This window comes from Aricia agestis, chromosome 2, assembly GCF_905147365.1.
Source record: "Aricia agestis chromosome 2, ilAriAges1.1, whole genome shotgun sequence".
Classification (NCBI taxonomy): Eukaryota; Metazoa; Arthropoda; class Insecta; order Lepidoptera; family Lycaenidae; genus Aricia; species Aricia agestis.
The window spans coordinates 19,042,876-19,060,123 of NC_056407.1; positions in this window are offsets into that span (position 1 = coordinate 19,042,876).

Genomic DNA, 17,248 nt, shown 5'->3' on the forward strand with positions numbered 1-17,248 from the left:
GCAAATTTTCGACACTTGCAAGGGAATCAAAACCTACAGGGTGCTTCCCGTGAACTCAGAATCTTGAAATTTGGTACGAAGCAACGTCTTATAGCATAGATAAAGGAAAAATTACGAAAACCATAAATTTTTAGTTACATCACATAATATATTTTTTTTTAATAATTTTAAACTTACTACCCATTTCCTCATAAACGCGTAGAGGTATTAAATTGAAATTCATACCAAATACTCAGGTCTATAATACCTTTAAGCTGTAACAAAATCAAACTTCTATGTCAACGCAATCAAAAGAAACAGCAATTTAAGCTGCATATTTTGAAACTCGCAAGTACTCGCAAGGGAATCAAAACCTAAAGGGTACTTCCAGTCGACCTAGAATCTTGAAATTTGGCATGAAGCAACGTTTTATAGCACACATAAAGGAAAAATTCCGAAAACCTTAAATTTTTAGTTACATTACAAAATATATATTTTTTAATAAATATAAACTTATTACTTTTTTCCTCATGAACGCGTAGAGCTATTACTTAAACGATAAAGAGATCTTTGTCTTAAATTTATGCTCCTCCATCTTTCCCCATTGTAATGTTATGAATTTCATTTTGCAATAAAAATACCATAGTTATGACTCGATTGTCGTAATGAACGAACTTTGTAAACCTTGCAGGTTTGTACGGAACCCTCGGTGCGCGAGTCCGACTCGCACTTGGCCGGTTTTTTGGTACTTTTTTAGCTTTAGTGATAACAGATTTTTATATTGTGACTAAAAATACGACACGAAAAAATAATAGTTTTGTTCATCAAGATGTTCATGGTTTCTAAACGTGAATTACTGTACATAAGAGTAACTTTACCATTCTATTGCTAAAATGAGAAAATATAAAATCTGAAAAAAACGGTGTTTTATGCTCAAATACAGGAACAAAATGAATAAATATTGTGGAGTCATTATAATGTCATTATATTAGTAGCAGGTCTATAAAATGCTTTTTTTAAATAATTTTCTTAAATATTTGTTCTATAATAATTTAGTTACATTTATAAATAATTATGTGATAAATAAAATGCAAAAGCAAAATAGTAAGACACAAAAAAATGTAAAAACATACTATGGGTCATTTGACCGCTCTTGGTCTTTCTAGGAAGTTCAGAATTCCGGTTTTTCTAGTGTTAATATGGTAGTGATGATGATGATGATGATGATGAATGTAATTTGCATAGTAGCACATGCTTTCTGTTCTTAAAACAACGCTGAAACTCCTAAACTTGTATCTATAAAGAATCAGGAGTTCCCTCAGCACCTTCCGAACCACGGTATACCAGGTATATCTCGGTGCAAAATCTTACTTGTTGGTAGCATATGCTTAGAATACTTCTCACGAAACCAAAGTCACCACATGTTTCCCTATAAGTTTTGAGGAGTTCCCTCGATTACCTATGGATCCTTCATCAGATCACCACTTTTGTGAATATAATACCAAATTGGGATGATACCCTATATACCAAAAGAAAAATTTTGAAAATCGGTTAGCAAACGGCGGAGTAATCGTTGAATATAAGAAAACGCACATAACACCTCCCCCATTTTGAAAGTCGGTAAAAATTGTAGCCTATGTGTTATTATGATGTATAAGCCATATTATTGTAAAGTTACATTAAAATCCGTTCAGTAGTTTTTGCGTGAAAGAGTAACAAACATCCATACATCCACACATACATACATCCATACATCCAAACAATCTTTCGCCTTTATAATATTAGTAGGAAGAAGATGTACTTATTTATAATATTAAATATTAATATTAAAAGGCACTTATTTAAAGGGGCAGTTGTAAATTGCAGTTTTGGTAAGCTAAAAATTATAAATGGCACGTTTAATAACTAGTTAAGCAGTTAAAACTAAGCAGTAAATTAAACAAAAATGAGTTATAAAAATAATGAAATGGATCACTGAAAACATTATTGAACAGTAAAATAATTAAATGAGCGGTAAAATTAATGAATGAGCGATTACGTGTGGGCAGTAACGAATCGGAATTTGTCAGTAAGAAATCCCATTCTAAGCTGTTCTTTAAACAATGAGGTGGTAAAATATAATAAAATCGGTCAAATGCGAGTCGAACTCGCCCATGGAGGGTTCCGTACCGTTATAAAGCGAAAGTAAGACGGACGCCGGCTGCTGCCGCAGCACGTTCGCTGCGCTCGCTCAGCTCCCTCTGTGTTGTGGTCTAAGTTCTAACCTAACCTAACCTACTCTTGGACTTTCTGGATTGTGTTTGTTTTTGTTTTGGCGGGGGGCTGCGCCCCCGAACCACCCTTTCGGGGGGGCTGAGCCCCCCATCCCCCCGCTACGGTATCCGTGGTTAAGTAGGCCTTCTGTTAAGTAGTTATCGAACCGCTCATTCCATCATTTTTACCGCTCATTCATTTATCGAACCGCTCATTCCATCATTTTTACCTCTCATTCAGTTATTGGACTGCTCAATTATTTTTTTATTACTGTCCATGTTTTACAGTCGCAATAATTAATCAACCGCCATAAAATTAAATAACTGCTCAATATTTTTTTAAACTGATTTTTTGAACTACATAATAGAACAAAAGTTCTGATATAATTTTAGTTTCACCACTTTCTGATAATGTGCCGAATAGGCTATTCACAACTTTTTTGACAGATTGATCCATACTTGATCAGTCAAGTTAATTGGTGGATAGCCTATTCGTCACTTATCAGGAAGTGGTGAAACAGGCCCTAATTCAGCTACTCCACAGAATACACATTTGTACAAGCTACTCTAATTTAACAAAATTATGCGTAGAAATGCGAAAGTATGGACAAACTGTGGGCATTAAAACATAAGGTCCGTTCCGATCTTTACCGCGGCTAATCGCGACCGACAAAAATTCAATTAAAATGCCACTTTATGACAGACTATAATATAATATGTCTTAAAGTAGGATATTATTTGAATTTTTAGGACCTTAGTCTGTCATAAAGTGGCATTTTAATTGAATTTTTCGGAACGAAAAAAGATCGGAACTTCACCTTAAGTTTATGTCCACAGTTTGTCCACTGTCCATACTTTCGCATTTGTACTGGTGGCCGTGCTAGGCCGGCTGGACGAGTTATATCTAGGCGTAGTAGACGATATAATATCGAAATTTGGATTAGCAGCTTATAGGCCTGAAGTAGTAACAGTTTTTTGGCATTTTTTGCTCCATATCAATAATGGCAACAGATAGGCCCTTGATATTTTCACAAAGATCCTTAATATATGTCTACTTCAATAATTAATAATAATTATAATAAAATAAAAATAAAATGTAAGGGGGGGGGGGGGGGGGGGGGCTCCCATACTATAATTATATATTTTATTTTTGCTCTATGATGGTACGAACTAGTGACCGACCGAACTTTCGGTTTCGGTTTCGGTTTCGGCCAGTTTCGGCCAAAAAATCTAGTTTCGGCCATAGTTTCGGTTTCGGCCAAAATATAGCCGAAACTTTCGGCCCCGCCGAAACTCATGCGTCGTTCGATAAACTTCGCAGTTAACTCGTGCTTGCTTGCCAGCGAGGCCCCGGCTCAGTTCGCCACATCTATTTAATCGTGATTCGAGAATATGTTTTCGAGATTAGTCCAAAATCAAAAATTAGCACTTCGTTTTATTTTAATTAAATTGTCTAAACTTACTGTTATCGAAATTATGTTAAGTATTTAATTTTATTTCTACGACAAACGCAGGCTTTTTTAATAAACATAACTATTGGCAAATTACGTGCTATTTTAACAATGTTTCCCAAACAAACGATTTAGTAAATGCTATCATAAATTGATTATAATATTGTGTATGAACTTTATTTACTTAAGAAATTTGTTTGACTGTGATATATCTATATATATATATATATAGTATATATATATATATATATATATATATATATATATATATATATATATATATATATATATATATATATATATATATATATACTATATTAGGATATATCTTGGGAGACTTAGTGACGCCTACTGCAAGTTTGCTTAGTAATTTCATTTTGAACTTCGACCACGGTCGTGTCCATGTTTCCCATAAAAATAATATACTGGAATTGATTTTGTTTTCAGTACGTAGTTAATGTCTAAGGGAGAATTTCACCAATCACACAACTTTGTTTAATAAAACTTAGTTCTCACGTACTTACGGGGATGTAAATCTCGTTTTGTTTCAAATGGATTTCATAATCTTAAGGCGAGGATAAGCCCCAATTTGTTATTTCGTAACTCCCGGTTTACCTAGTTCCAATATAATAACGAAGTGTAAAAAATATGAGATATAAAGCACAATATTTAAAATACCTTAAACCATAAACATTTTAATAAAACGTAATACATTGGCTGTAATTAATTTACAAACTCACCTCCGTTAAAAATCTATTTCATCGAAATATAAGTATTAACTAGGATAATTATACATTTTATTTGAATAAATTGTTAGTAAATATATATTAAAATGTAGTTAACCGAACAATTTTGATTCTTAATATTTATTTCCAAAGATATTTTAAAAAAACATGAAAAATAGAGAAGATCCGCCCGAGTTACTACAGTTTTATGCTAAGCTAAAATGAATCTTATTGCGATGCGTATACGCTTGGTATTTGGTTGTGTGCAAGGTTATCGTTTTGGATTGAGATTAATCCCTGCCTTAATCACGATTAATAAATCAAAGGTCATGTGACGTCACGCGATGATTTTACATGGTTTTGTCATTTTGGAGTCTAGTTTCGTTATTTTATCAACAAAAAAGCAAGAAACGATACATAAGCTACTCAAACGCATCTATCAAAACTGTCATCTTGTCATTTTTTTCGTGTATGATTTTCGATTCACTTCGATTCGCCATGACACTACACCTTAAAATCACTTCAACGGCTTTTATGAAGTTTAACTGTACAACATTGGACATTCTGAAGATAAAACTCATTTGCTGTGAACGTTGTTGGTGAAATGCAATTTGGTGCTATAAACGCTTTTAAATACGTTTAGAACCGATTCAGTGTACACTAAACGCGTCCTATTTCTTAGGTGAAATTGCACCTAAATAAAATGACTTGAAATATTTTTTGCTCTTGTTTCTTAGGGTAATCCGTCGTTGTAATACATTAAGGAGAATTTTACCAATCACACTTAAAACTTCGGTTTATTAAACTGAGTTTTCATTGAACAATGAACGCGTTTATATGGCGACGTAAATCTCGTTTTGTTTCAAATAGATTTCACATTCTTCTTTTAATCCCGATTAATAAATCTCCGGTTACGTCACGTCACACGATGATTTTTATATATTTTTATCATCTTGGAGCCTTGTCACGTTGTTTTATTAACAAAATAGCAAAAGCGATAAATAAGTTCCCCAAACGCATGCGTGAAAACTGTCATCTTAACAAGTTTTTCGTCTATGTTTTTCGATCTGTCATGACACTGACAGGACTTAAGTGTGTTTTATGAAGTTAAAACTCGAATATTGGGCGTTCAGAAGATAAAAATCGGATTTGCTGTTAACGAGTTTAGGTTATGTTGGTGAAATGCAATTGAGTGTTACAATTGTGTTTATACGTTTAGAACCGGTTTAGTGTGCGCTAAGCGCGTTCAATTTCTTTGGTGAAATTGCACCTACTTGGAATCGTATAAAAACGGAATATAGTACAAAAAATTTCTAGGGAACATATTAGAGTCTAAGATTAAGTAGATAATAATATTTATTTTAAGAAATGTCGAAAAGTAAAAAAATCAATGCAGTACTTTTTCTTTAGTTTAAAAAGTTGTAATTTATGTCAAAAATCAATAAATTTCAGTCAATTTAAATGTTTTACCAAGTTTCGGTTTCGGTTTCGGTTTCGGCCGAAACTGAGAGTAAGGCCGAAAGTTCGGTTTCGGTTTCGGTTTCGGCTGAAAAACCAGTTTCGGTCGGACACTAGTACGAACCCTTCATGCGCGAGTCCGACTCGCACTTGGCCGATTATTTATTATATTTTTTCTTATTTTTGAGGGCATTTTTTGGAAATAGTGAAATTCCTGTAAAGTATAAGTAAGTAAGTATTAGTTAAATATAAAATTAAATTACATAAGTTTGCTATCGTCACAGAATATATTATATTGGTTGGTAGCGTTCCTTTTAAGCGTTAAAATCTTGGTAACATCAAGGGGAATTGAAATATTTTTCTGAATAGTGGGTCGTTAAAATTAATGATGTGACCTGTCGTCAGTGCGCTCATATTGTTAGTTCAGTAAAAGTGACTCGCTTATATACTTACTTAATTTACTAATTAAAAAAAAATCGGTCTTATAATAAATTATTATGTAGCTATCTCAAACAAACTTTCTGACGTGGGAGAGCCATGCTTCGGCTCGAATGGGCCGGCTTGACCGGAGAAATACCACGGGCTCACAGAAAACCAGCGTGAATAAGCGCTTGCGCTGTGTTTCGCCGAGTGAGTGAGTTTACCGGGGGCCCAATCCCCTACCCTTTTCCCTTCCCCACCCTCCCCTATTTCCTTCCCTACCCTCCCCTTTTCCCTTCCCTACCCTCCATATTACCCATATTCCCTCTTAAAAGGCCGGCAACACACCTGCAGCTCTTCGGATGCTGCGAGTGTCCATGGGCGACGGAATTTGCTTTCCATCAGGTGACCCGTTTGCTCGTTTGCCCACTTATTTCATAAAAAAAGTTGTCAATGATTATTGTTTACTAGATTCATCACACACCTCAGAGTACCACCATAAATTTTATAAAAGGAGCCTATATTTTAATCTTTGGCCGCTACTACCACGCCAAAGTTGATCAAAATCTGTGCAGCAGTTTTGCGTAAAGAAGTAATAAATATACTCACAAACTTTTACGTGTTTAAGCCCGGCCGCACATTGTCCGAATTCTGATCAGAAACAGTTGAATTTCGCCGGAACGCCACCCCGCACACTATCCGAAATATCCTTCCGGCGAGTTCGAGCTCACTCGGCTCAGTACAAAATGTAAGAGACAGCGCGGACGTTCAACTGTTTCTGATCAGAAATTTCGGACAATGTGCGGCCGGGCTAATACTAGTGTTATTCTACCAGGAGTGACAGCAAAAAAAATAAAATATGTCAATTACATAAGAAGTTCACCCAGTCAACACCACTGGTTCCGTTTCTACAATCCTAATAGTGAGGGAGCCCTAGAACAAAATTTTTAGTGATTTCTAACAAGCTAGTTTTTTGTGAGTCATTATCTCTGTTAGCTACCACTTTCGAGATTTTTCGAAAATAAAAATGTTGTTCGTCTTATCAAAATGTAGCTACTCACAAAAAATTTGCTTGTTAGTAATCACAAAAAAATTTGTTCTAGTGCTCCCTGACTATAAGTTGTTTCGATATGTTCCTTATGTTTGATCGCATTTAAATTCGTTGCTTTTTCTTTTTCATTGCATTCTCTAATAAATGCTCATGCTCATGCTAATGCTCATGCTCATGCTCATATAATAAAAAATAGCCTATGATCCTTCACGTAGTCAACTTCTTATCTGTGCCAAATGACAGAAAAATTGATCCAGTAGTTCGTGAGATAAGCCCTTTCAAATAATTTCCCACCGTTTTTTCCTCTATTTCTTCGTTCCTATTAGTTTTAGCGTGATAAAATATAGCTTCTCCTCAATAAATGGGCTATATAACACTGAAATATTTTTTTTATCGGACCAGTAGTTCTTGAGATTAGCGCGTTCAAATAAGCCCTTTCAAATATTTTCCTTCCGTTTTTCCACATTTTCCTTAACTCCATTAGTCTTAACGTCATAAAACCACGGAGCTTATACTAAGTCCGTGCATAAAACATAGCCTATAATAGCCTTCCTGAATAAATGGGCTATCTAACACTGAAAGAATTTTTCAAATCGAACCAGTAGTTCCTGAGATTAGCGCGTTCAAACAAACAAACAAACAAACTCTTCCGCTTTATAATATTAAATAATATAATAATATACTCGTAGTAAAGATGAAGTAGAAGGCTACATCAGCTATGTATAAGTAATAGTCGTAATATTAAAAAAGTTTTATTCTAAAAAAGTTTGAGGCAGCGTTTAAACAAAACGACAGAGAAAATTTTCCATCTGAAAATTTTCCGTCTGATTCCGATGAACATAATATTTTATGTCTTGGGAAATCAGAGGCGAGAGCATATTGGCTGGGAATTCATAAAAGATGCATTTTTGTTAGAAAAACACCTTGCATTTTTTAAATATTGTGACTTGTAAGGTTTAATACATATTGCAACTTTGCGAGTCTTTGCGATGTATTTTTAAATGAGTCAAAGCTGTTGTTGAATAGGCTTTTATGTATGTCAAATTAAGGTGTGTCTTCTTGTTTAGTTAATAAAGTTTAATTTTGAATGAATCATCTAAAAATGCTTACCCAAGCAGATGCATCGACGCGTTATGTTGTAATGTGAAGGGACTCTGTCGTTAATAACTTAGTTACTCTAACTAGAGATCGCCCAATAGTTGAAAATCGACCTTAAATTTAATTATCTTCTCCTGGCTCCCCGTTAAAAGTATTGATTACTTCAGATTTAATAAAAAAAACAGACTCTTTTGTTTATGGTTGAACATAAACAAAAGAGTATAATTCGTGTGTATAGTCTGTCAAGAAAGTCATGACAGGCGGGAAAATTTTTAAATGTAATAAAAAATATGAGAACTTTATTAATTAGAGATAAAAATGTGCGAGGTGACAATATTTAAAATGTACTAAGCGTTCTCTGTGAAAATACAAAGAAACAAGATACGCGCTAAACACATAACCCACCTGGCAGTCGGGTAAAAAAAACACCTTTTAAGCGTGATTACGTTTAGAAAATTTTCCCGCCTGTCATGACTTTATTAACAGGCTATATATTGTGTAAGGTCAGTAGTAGTGCCACAGAGTAGTGCTCACGGGTTCTCGCGACTCGGCAACGAGAAGACGAAGAGTACCGATGGGTTTTAGTGGGTAGGGCTGCGGTCACTTACCATCCTTACGGCCGCAGCGAGCCCCACATACTCGTGGGGGAGTCCCCAATTCACCCGGGATGCGTCAATGCATTTCCCGTCGCAAAAAAAAAAAAACAAAAAAAAGGTCAGTAGTAGAGGAGAAGGAAGGGAGAAGGAAGAGCGTTTTTATTTTAGTGGTGGGTTCAGAAACTGCAGCCATTTTAAAGTTGAAAATATGTTCAGAAAATTGCTTATTTAAGTCAGTTACAAATATATTTTAGACAGCAAGGACTAAATCATTTAGTTTAGTGCAAAATAAAATATCTGCGAAGCTTAGTTAGGAAAATATGAAGCTTTACTTTTTATATTTTAAAATGTACCTACAGTCTTACCAAACCTTTGATCGTCAGTGCTTTACATGTAAGCTTCTTTCGGGTATATTAAACATCCAGTATCTTAATCTGACAGATGCGACGACATTTCAATGTAAAAAAAAAATACCCACCACATGAGAAATCTGATTTCTATACCATGATAATTAGACACAATATTATGTCGGAAGCCTATACAAGCTTAAACTGACACGCTGGAGCTACTCCCGAAATCCCCTCTTCCCCTCCCCAACTATATAGAGTTAGGCCGTGTAGATTTAGAAGCTTAGCTCTACATGAGATCTCATAATATTATCTTTTTCACAGGGTAAACCTTATGTGGTCGTCTCGGCTACATTTTAGAAGAAATGTTTTTGGTGGCATTTCAGTTGTTATTGTCAGTTGGTTCGTGCAAGAGCTGGCGCGGCGCGGCTCGTGATATTACGCGCCGTGAGAAGCCAGCATAAAGGTTTCATTTTCTACCGACATTGGTCTTGCAAATTGCAACTAATAATAAACTAAACCTATAGCCTAGATCAGGGGTCACCAATTAGTTTTGCTCGGGGCCCGTTTTAAGACATGAAATGACCTTCGCGGTCCACACATTTTATAAAAAAAATTATTAAACGTAGGTAATTACGGAAACTACAAAGGTATTTTTTAGATATCTCATATCAATGAGAAAAGTAATCATTTTTTGTAGCTCTCTGAAGTTTGGAGTGAAATAGTAGTGCAAGCTATATATATTGACATTAAATCCTGGAGATGTTGAAGTCAGGTAAGATGAACGTAGATCATCTTCGAACATGCTTGGTCCGCACACAATCGGTAGGCGCGGCGCGCGGTCCGTATGCGGACCGCAGTCCGCCATTTGGTGACCCCTAGCCTAGATCATAAAGAAGCATTTTATTAGAATTTTTGTCGGTGACATCCCGGTGACGACGCTGGTGGACAAACGGCCGATGTTCACAGGACTTTGAACCGAAACTCAAGGAATCTCGTCCAATTATTTTGATCATTAGGAACAGTTGTTACTCTAAAGGTGTCTAAAGGATATAGATTATATATATATATATATATTTTTATGAAATAAGGGGGCAAACGAGCAAACGGGTCACCTGATGGAAAGCAACTTCCGTCGCCCATGGACACTCGCAGCATCAGAAGAGCTGCAAGTGCGTTGCCGGCCTTTTAAGAGGGAATAGGGTAATAGGGGAGGGTAGAGAAGGGAAGGGAAGGGAATAGTTGAGGGTAGGGAAGGGAATAGGGTAGGGGTTAGGGGATTGGGCCTCCAGTAAACTCACTCACTCGGCGAAACACAGCGCAGGCGCTGTTTCACGCCGGTTTTCTGTGAGAACGTGGTATTTATCCGGTAGAGCCAGCCCATTCGTGCCGAAGCATGGCTCTCCCACGTAAAAGTATATTATAATTAGGTATAACTATAACGTAATTTTACTTAAAAAAATATTATATGTATATTATAGACTTGAAGAATATAATACTTATATAATATACTAGCTGTCCCGGCATACGTTGCTTTGCCATAATATTTAAATCAAGTATTTCACCGAGTAGTGTAGTATAGTATATGGTCGTCGTCAGTCTCGAGTTGTAATAATTTACTATTATTTATTCAACAATCAATATAATAAGTAGGTACCCAGTTGTCGATTCTCAGACCCACTGAATATGCATAATATAAAATTTGGTTAAAATCAGTAAAGCCGTTTCGGAGGAGTACGGGGCCTAACATTGTGACATATTATATTGTAAGATATTATATTCTTAAAGTCCTTATTTTAACCACCAAGGTAAGTACTACTATGCTAAGTACTTATTTTTGCATTTTTATTCGATGCAGTTTTAGTACAATAATTATTAATTATTGTGATTTGTAGGCTACAAATTATAATCTATTTATTTATATTATGCTATACTTACTTAGTTTCTTCATAAGTAAAAAAAATGTTTATCTCATCACATATCAGTTCACATCGAATTAAGAGACCTTATTACGGTTATTGTCATGCACGAAGTTATAATAATAATTAAGTGTTTTATTATAATAAATGTCTACAACACAAGCTTATATAAATATTTTACATTTCCATACATCTATAATTCTAAGTACTAATATTATAAATGTGAAGCATGCATGTATGTCTGTTACCACTTACCTGTTAACGAGCGATCCGCTGATTTACTGGATATAGAGATAGTTTGAACCCCGGGAAAGGACGGTATAGTCTGTCAAAAAAGTGAAGAAATTAAAAAGTGGCAACATCTTATTGTCATCCCTTTCAAATCTATTTAAGAAAAAAGGGATGACACTACGATGTTGCCACTTTTTAATTTCTTCACTTTTTTGACAGACTATACTTTTTATCCCGTAAAAATGTACGGTTGCCAAGCGATGAAATATGAATTTCGGCGTTGGGGGAGTTCCGGGCATAATCTTGTATTTTATAAGTTGAGTTCCGAGCGTCATAATAATAATTATCATAATGCATAAAAATATATTCAATTGTATTTACATAATATTATAGTGAACCTTCAAAACCTCTATTTTTTGTCAGTTTTTTGGAATTTTAAGTAATTATAAAAATTCATGATATTTTTGTCTGTACTTACCTACATTATTATTTATTAAAGCTTAGCTTCAAAATAAAAGTACAATAATTTAACTATAAATTGGATTTAAAAACAAAATTTTACATGCTTAGTGCCGCACTCAGAGATGAACAATAATTACTTAAATGTAAATTTTTTTTAATGAAATAAGGGGGCAAATAAGCAAACGGGTCACCTGATGGAAAGCAACTTCCGTCGCCCATAGACACTCGCAGCATCATAAGAGCTGCAGGTCGTTGCCGGCCTTCTAAGAGGGAATAGGGTAATAGGGGAGGGTAGGGATGGGAAGGGAATTGGGGAGGGTAGGGAAGGGAATTGGGGAGGGTAGGGAAGGGAATAGGGTAGGGGATTGGGCCTCCGGTAAACTCACTCACTCGGCGAAACACAGCGCTAGCGCTGTTTCACGCCGGTTTTCTGTGAGAACGTGGTATTTCTCCGGTCGAGCCGGCCCATTCGTGCCGAAGCATGGCTCTCCCACGTTTGAACGTAATTACTTAATTAATTCAAAATTTTGTCATAAGCTCATGAAGAATTTGACAGATAATGTATAGACATTATCTGTCAAATTCTTCATTAAATTGTTAAAGGCTAATCATAAATAAATATCTCTGTGTACGGCGCGATAATTTTTATGACATTATTAAATTGTGTATTTTTTTGCACAGAATATAAGTAATAATAAAAACCTTCAGATGCATTTTTAAAATAAAATGAAGTATCGTTTTCGTGCATAATAACAGTAATAAAACGTTTTTATTGCATTTATAATTTTATTTAATTTTAATTTTCAAATTAAAAAGTTTCTTTAAGGAACCTAATTTAATTTATGACGTAAAATTTCGGTTGTGTTTATGAAAATCTTAATTTTATGTAGTTTTTTTGTAACGCGATATTTTTCATATTTTCCAAAAAAAAAAGCGTAAAAAATATGTTAATAATTATTAATTAATTATGAGTAAAATTTAATGTGATGTATGTATGTTTGTACTTATGTTATATCTAAGAGACGAATGACGATGCTTAAGAGGATTCCACACCGCCGTTTTTCCATACAAACGCTGTCCCCTGTTTCCTCCCTGGATAATGCCGATAGAGTTATGATTTTTTTCCTGAATATTAGCATGTCCCTATGTTTTCTTTTTTTTCATAATTTTATAATTAAAAAAGATAAGAACGTCCAAAAACCCAGAAAACAAAACTGGCTAAAATATACAAAAAAAGTAAAACATAGGAACACAGCTCAAGCCTTGCTTTAATTCTTAATGAAAAAAGTACTTAAATCGGTTAAGTTTAGAAGAAGGAATCAGCGGACAACGAATCGAAGATTTTCTGTTCTTTTATTAGAACTTTTGTCGTGTTGTCTCTATCGCGCTCTGCGGTGGGAGACTTGTGATTGGTGAGACAGCAATACATTTTCAAATACCTATTTTCAATTTCTCTCGCCCCTGGTGTATCCTCTTAAGACAATGTGTAGTGCGGGTAAATAATATTATAGTTCCTCGAAGGAGGCCAAGGCGAACGCAAAGGGCCCCGCGACGTCCCGAGTTCCCGACTAAGGGCTCCCACACATATAATATACAGCATGACTGGTGACTGGTGAGACAGACATGTTCAATACTTAAGGCGCTGTGGTTGTTGAAACTACGTAAAATGGGTTTTTTAAAACACGTTTTTAGTAAAGGAAATGTCATTATTTAAGTATAAAATAAGTACCGTTTTAAAATTGAGAAAATTTCCTATACGCAAAGGTATATCAGTACACAATTTGAAAAATTCTGCTCGATAGAAAAAATCTCAAAGATGACTGTTATAACGCTGTTTTTCATAATTAAATCATTTTATGGCTAAATTACACACTTTCTAGAAAAAACAAAAAATGTAGTATATGTGTCGTAACCTAACGTAAACGATTTGATATATTTGATTTGTGTAATACTAAAAACAAAAGGTTTTTACTATTTTCTATTATCAAGGCACGCGGCGAGCGCGTAACCGCCACTGTAGAATACGCGCTGATATGAATGTTATTTTAATGTCCTTAACGTCGATATTCGTACTGACAGACATCGACCTGCTAATTTTAGGGACTACTGAGCCTTAAGGAGAGTACTCGGTACTCGATTCTCATTATAATTATGTATGTAATAAAATTAGGTACTTAATTTTTGACCAAATTTCCCTTTAAATAAATTAATCATGGACACTAACCCCCTTACTAATGAACGCTGTATAAGCTTTGAATAGTTATACAGTGTTTTGTCTTCTTCAATCCAATTAAAAATGACAATTGTGTGACAGGAACAAAATACTGTATATTTGTATAACTATTCAAAGCTTATACAACGTTTATTAGTAAAGGGGTAAGTAAATTACACGGCTATGCAAGTAGGCATACTATGCGGCCGGCGCGGCGTGCGCCATCAAAGAAACACCGCGTCGCTACCCTTCCCGCACACGGTGTCCACTGTCCATGCGTTGGGTAAATAATAATATTATTAATTATGTAACTAAGTATATTATTTTTTTATAATATAATTTTATTTCATCTAATATAATAGCCAATTATCACGTCCTCGAGTATTGAACATGTCTCACCAGTCATGCTGTATATTATATATTTTTCATAAAATATGGGGGCAAACGAGCAAAGATGTCACCTGATGGAAAACAACTACCGTCACCCATGGACACTCGCAACATCAGAAGAGCTGCAGAAGAGGGAATACGCTCTCTTCTTGAAGGTTTGCAGGTCGTATTGGTCCAGAAATGCTACTGATTACAGTTAATTCCAGCATAAAATTACTGCGAATTCGCATCGCATCACAAATATCTGCGACAAAATTCATAATTCAAAATACTATGTGATGCGATGCGAATTCACAGTTTTGTGTGGAAGCCTTTAGGGCCAGGCCACAACACTGCCTTGCGGCGTGGCATCGCAAAAAATACATTGCTTTTCAACACAAGTCGCCCAACACCATCGAAACCGGTTAAGGCTTAAGGCGGGGATTAATCTCAATCCAAAACTATAACTTTGCACACAACCAAAGCCCAAGCGTATACGCATCGCAATAAGATTCATTTTAGCTTAGCATAAAATTGAAGTCACTCAAACGGATTTTCTCTATTTTTCATGTTTTTTTTTAAATATCTTTGGAAATAAAAATTAAGAAACAAAATTGTTCGGTTAAAGAATTTTTAATATAGATTTACTAACAATTTATTCAAATAAAATGTATAATTATTCTAGTTAATACTGTTACGTGCTAGGGTTCGAGGATTTGGAGAGAAAGACCTGGTGACTCTCTTGAAGACTTTATTAACACTGCACTAAACACTAGGTCACAACACTTAGCACTAAGTCCAAACACTAATCACTAGGTCCAATCACTAAGCACTATCACTGTCCTAGGTCGTAGCCAAGTCGCAGGTTTCACTGGTTCACTCACTATTGATCACTTGTGTTCACTCCGAAATCGCCTTGATGATCGCTCGAACCAAACTGACTTGCCGGGCCTGCCTGTGGCTCTTTTTATATGGCGAGACGAATTCCAGAAATTTCCCATTTCACGTAAACAAGTAAACAACCGTGGGAAATTTCTAGTAGGCTCGGGAATGTGCCACAATAAAACTGCCGTCCTTGCGATAAGTGCAGTAAGTTGAATTTAATTTAGACCTTATGGACTCAGTCATAAGGTCTAAATTCAAACACGCTAACAAATAAAGGGTAAACACGTAAACAAACATTGGACCTTTTTAGAAGGTTCGAGTATGTACTTGCGCACCACGTGTCCGTATACCATGTACCGTAACACTACTCCCCTCTTAGAGATGCTCGTCCCGAGCATCATTGTTACTGCCATGGTATCGCGCCAGACGGTCTATGTGTACCACTTTGAATGTCCCTCTTGGTTGCTTTTGAATCCTGTAAGTCACATCATTCAATCGGGTAACCACTTTGTATGGGCCGTCCCACTTGGTCTGCAACTTTGGAGATTTGCCTTTTCGGCGAGTTGGGTTATGCAGCCACACCAGTGACCCTTCTTCGAAGCCGCTTGTATTCGATTCCCGGTCGTATCTGGTCTTCATGTTCTCACTTGACTGTAACCCATTTTCCCGCACCATGGCGTGTATATAGCGCATCTTTTCCCTTAAATCGCAGACATAATCTGGTACGGTCTTTGGTTCTTCCGGTGATCCTCCTGTCAAAAGGTCTACTGGTACTCATAGTTCTCTACCGTAATTGACATACGCCGGGGTAGCTTTTATGCTCTCATGCTCGGCGGTACGGTACGACAGAAGGAAGAGTGGTATATACTTGTCCCAGTCCTTTTGTTTGTCATCTACCAATTTCGCCAAATGCCTCTCAAGGGTCTGGTTAAATCTCTCAACCATTCCATCAGACTGTGGATGGTACGCGGTGGTCCTCGTCTTATGCATTCCCAAAATTCTGCACACTTCCTGGAAGACCTGCGATTCGAAATTCCTGCCCTGATCGGAATGGATTTCTAGAGGCACACCAAAGCGAGATATTACTTCTTCGACTAGCTTAGAAGCAACTGTTGTAGCTTCCTGGTTTGGTATGGCGAACACTTCGGGCCATTTGGTGAAGTAATCCATGACAACCATAAAATACTTGTTTCCTGATTCCGTTACAGGAAATGGCCCAGCTACGTCAACTGCGATTCGTTCCCATGGTGCGCCAACGTTATACAAGCGCAGGCTCCCACGGCTCCTTGTCTGTGGTCCCTTCACTGCAGCGCAAGTAGTACATTTGCGGCACCAATCCTGTACATCGTCTCGACAATGCAACCAGTAGAATCGTTCTCGCACTTTTGTTAACGTCCTCTTTACTCCTAGATGACCTCCTGATACGCCATCATGCATTTCACGGAGAACATCCGGTACTCTCGTACTTGGGACAACTATCTGAAGATGGAACTCTCTGCCGTTGGTCTTCTCCCATTTCCGGTAGAGTATTCCGTTTTGAAGTATCAGACTGTCCCATTGCGCCCAGTACGCCTTAGTGACAGCGCCAGTGGGTGCAACCTCACTCCAGATTGGTTTTTCATCACCCCGTTTCTTCCATGTGATGATATGCCGAAGGTCGTCATCTGTTTCTTGAGCCTCCCTCATAGCATCATTCTCCCATGGGCCCAAAGGACTTGTTTTCGTTAACTTTAATGTTACTTCATTAGATTCCTGCTTAACACAATGTTTGCAGTCTTCCGAACACGGCCTTC